Genomic DNA, 4,605 nt, shown 5'->3' on the forward strand with positions numbered 1-4,605 from the left:
AAAAGTGATGATTAGCGTCGTATTATCTTACTAATTAGTTAGCTCTAAAGCACTTCTCAAACATATATATGGTTTTTTTTCAGTTATCCATATATTTATTTTCTTTTGCCTTTCTATTTTATAGCAAATGTGTTTGAATTGTGTCATGTAAAATTACATTGCAAAACAGTCAAAAAACACTCAGTTACCCTTTTTTTTTCTCCTAAGTTTATCTACTAATCTTGCTATGAACTTTGGCAGTCTAGAATTTCGATGGGCATCAAATTTATTACACATACAAGTCAATTAAGGAAATAAACTACAATGTATGAAAGTGCTATAATAAGTTATAAGTCCCCCCTGAAATCAAGTGATTACATCATTATTCATTATAAAGGAAAAATAAAATTTATACCATGAAAGAAACATCATTCATATAGTGGCAAGTATCACATCCTATTTCTAATCTGATTGATGCTTATTCTTGATGAAAAAGCCCAACACTTTTTTAAAACAAAAAAAGAGGACCTAGTTGTCCACGTGTATGCTCAAAACATATATTCCATATAAAGAACTTCATTAAAAAATGTAACGCACACCCTTCCCATATTATATTGCAAGGTCCCTTGTAAACAAAGAGGTGTGGCTACCTTTCAAGTTCTCCTTTAACTTCCTCATAAATCTAACCACAATGATGTGAACACAAATGGGTGGCCAACTGGCCATCAATGGAGTTCCCATTTAGTTGCTTTAATTCTTGAATTTATGGATACCATATATTGTAATAGTGGATGAAAGGAGCAAATCAATCTTATTCATAAGTACAGACAGGCCTTTTAACCTATTAGTTGGGGAGCCCAACTTCATTTAATTTACACAACAGGATAAGGAAATAGAACCAAAAATATGTGGAAAAACTAATAGCTTGCCTAATATGATTGTAATTGAAGTGTACAATATGAAATTGACACTTCATCTTTTAAACCTAATTATTATTATATTTTCTTTCTGAACTTTCTTTCTTCATTTACTTATTTTCAAAATAAATTACAAATCTAATCCTTGAAGATTAATATTGAAATTGACTCACCTTGAAACTAAAAAGCAGCGAATGCTTGTGTATCTCTCAAATTATTTTCTCAATTTTTGTATGCCCGTTGATAGAGGCCTTTCATCTTAGACATAATGAGGTATTACTTGTGAGACTCACTATACATTGTAATTTGATGATCAAATTCGTCTATTATATAATTCTCTATATAAGAATCATCATTGCAAAAAAATAGATAAATAAAAATCTATTAAGACATCTAATTGTTATTGAATAAATGAACGAACATAGTAATTTGGTAAACATTTGAAATAATAACCTTTTATTTAAATGATTAAAAAAATTTTGGTTTGTCTAATTTTTTGGAAAATTGATCCTTAAAATGAGACTTAGAAAATAAACATTTTTAATCATCAAAATCAAATACAATGTGGAATAAGTTTCACAAGCCATACTTTATAATGTTTAAGATGAGATATACCTCAATAAAAGGATCTTACCCATTAATATGATAATATTTATTCATATTTAAACTTATTTTAAACCTCATTTATTTATGAAAAATGCTTGGATACTTATGTTTATACTCATCACCAATCAAATGAATTCATGATAAAGTTCTCTAGGAACTCATTTGATTTGTGATAAGTAAAAATTGACACTCAAACTTGAATATCCAACATTGTCCTTTATTTATTTATTAGGAATCAGACAATGTCATCTACATTGCCTCGCACTAAAATTTGGGAAGAACTTTTTTTGGGTAATTTTTATTGTGGGTCAGAATGAGTTTATGTCCAAAGACTTGACCATAAGCCTGTCACCCAAGCCTGGGTTAGTCAATGTTATTTATTGGGCTTGGACCCAAAATTAATTGAACACTAACTAAGTTCGGGCTTTTTTTGGTTACATGGGGCTATGGGTCCATGTTGTTGCTGGGTATTGAATGCATATGTACGGACGGAATGATTAAAGAGAAATGAGTTTTTGTCATTAATTTGAAGTCATGATAGTCAATAATCGTCAATGGCAACTTGGCAAGCATTGAAGCATCCCTTTCCACTCTACATCAAATTTAGCTGAAATGAGTATGAAATCGAGACCTATCATGAGCTTTGACTAAAATGAGTATGAAAAACATTCTACCATACAAATATATTTTAAATTTTTAGATTTAGATGAATTTATTTTTTATCATTTAAATATAAATCATTTTAACCGTTAGATCTGTTTATATGTTTGAACCGTAAATAAATTCTAGAGAAAAATACAAAATGATTGATTCTAGATTTAAATCATATCCAATATTTTCAAATTTCAACCTTGCTTTCATTTACACGCATTCATGATTCAACTTTGCATAGCTGTTTCAGGCCATGGAAAAAGCTTTGTATTTGTGTTTGAACTTTGTGGTAAAAGAAAGAAAATGGGTGTAACAGCTGTAATCAAATCACAAAGCATATGGTGGCTAAAAAAATCACAAAGCATATGAATATGATACGACCGAATGAGTAAAAACCAAAAAAAGGTAGTCAAGCTCCATCATTTCACATGTTTTTCATTTTAACACATGCTTTCTATAATCTAAATCCACTCCGTTTTAACTTTCACCCCAGATTTTTGTAGCCTTTATATTTTAAATTAATATTAGTATACTGTATACCAGAGAGAAAAAAAGATTACCATAGGGCCTCCTCTATTAACTCCTGTAGCTCTACACGTTTCACATAAGCTTCATGAGAAGAAGGTGGATGTCAATAAAAAATTGTTTAATTTTATGTATGCGTTAATTATTTATTTATTTGGAATAAAAATATTATAAAGATTAAAAAAGCCAAGCATTGTTGTTTGATAATTGATGTGCATTGTGCTCAAAAAACAGGTCCCGCCTCCACATAGTGATATTCTACGTGCTTAGTTCTAACTCCAACATGTTTCATTGATTTTGCTATTCATCACTTAATTAGCCACAGATTTTTTTTTTTTTTCATTTATCTTTTCTAAATGAAAGCATCAGCTGCCATTGGATTCTAAATTTTCAAATCACATCATGGAAATTGGGTCCCACCCAACCCAATAATGGTAATAAGTGGTTTTTCAGTGTAGAGTGGGGGACATCCACATATGAATTAAAAGCCTGAAAGCTCAAAATAAAATTGGAGTTGATTGATAAATTTTGTCCCTACACGTGGCATTTTCATATGATGTGGTGTCTATTTTTTTTTTTTAATTAAAAAAAAAAAAAGCAAGCCAATTCTTATCTAAACAACCCATTAAAAGGATTGTCCACGATTTTATGGCACCATTCATTTCGAGCACTAGATTATATTCATTAGAATTGCGTATGGGACAAGCCGACAAGGGTTAGGTAAAGAACACTCTTGGATAGCAACTTGAAAAAAGATTCATATTGTTAATTTTTGGCCCAATAAACTTAAAAAGACCATTCAAACAAAACAAATAATAATAAAACACCCAAAGTTCCCAACAAAGAAATAAACAATAGCCAAAAAGTTCAAATGGAGGGAGCACTGGCACTTGTTAGCCATTTGGCTTATGAAGATTGCAAAAGCTATTTAAAATTCATCTCAAGATTTGATGATAACATGCATGCCCTCCAAATGCTCTCATGGGACACTTGATTAGGTTTAAAAAAATGCATTGAGTGTTGTATTGTGATTTTCTTCAACTATTTTATTTGCTAAGCCTTTTGTATGAGTATGAAGATCAATTCTAATGTTTCAAGGGTCGTATGTAAAATTCTAAAATAGATCTCTTTATGGACACATAAAAAATAAATTGTGCAAGTAAGTAACCATATATTTGTTAAGTGAAATAGGGAGTTACCTACATAAATCTTATATTAAAAAAATATCAAGATTATAATATGTGAAAATTTTTAACATATATTAAAATATGTAGGGCTTAACCATAAATTCATTAGAATTGAAATATCCTTCTACTTCTTATTAAAATATTAAAATGGATATCCACTAAGTAAAAATTAGAAACAAACTAACTTTATGTGCGAGAACTCACAATATCCAAAAAGTAGTAAGAGTTTATAACTTAGAGACTTGTACTAGAATTCCCAAAATCAAAATAATGTTGGTCTTTTCTTTCACCAACTTTCTAATATTTTCATTACTAATTAAGAAATCAAATTCTTTCCACTTGACAGTCTTGACTTGACTAATTAAGAAAATAAAGTCACTTTTGCTTCCCGATTCACATTTATTATCAATAAATTCGGAAACAACATTCAAGTAACATTTTTCATATAACTCAAAAAGCGCGCTTTCAAAAAGAATATACATGAAAAATATGAGGAAAAAGACACAAGAAATAAATCACAACCTAGTTTTAAAACAAAAACTTATTTTCAACAAATAGTTTTTAGCTATGGACTTCTTTTATTTTTTTTCTTTGCTCTCCAATTAAAAAAAAAAAAAAACAGAAAGGTAATAACTTGGTAGTTTTGAACCTATCCATTTTTCACACCCTCTATAAAAACAAAACTTTCCAAACACAGAAAGAACAAAAAATGAGAGAACACAAAAATAATTTCAACTCTC

The sequence above is a fragment of the Dryas octopetala genome, chromosome 1 (assembly GCF_963921425.1).
Source record: "Dryas octopetala chromosome 1, drDryOcto1.1, whole genome shotgun sequence".
Taxonomy (NCBI): domain Eukaryota; kingdom Viridiplantae; phylum Streptophyta; class Magnoliopsida; order Rosales; family Rosaceae; genus Dryas; species Dryas octopetala.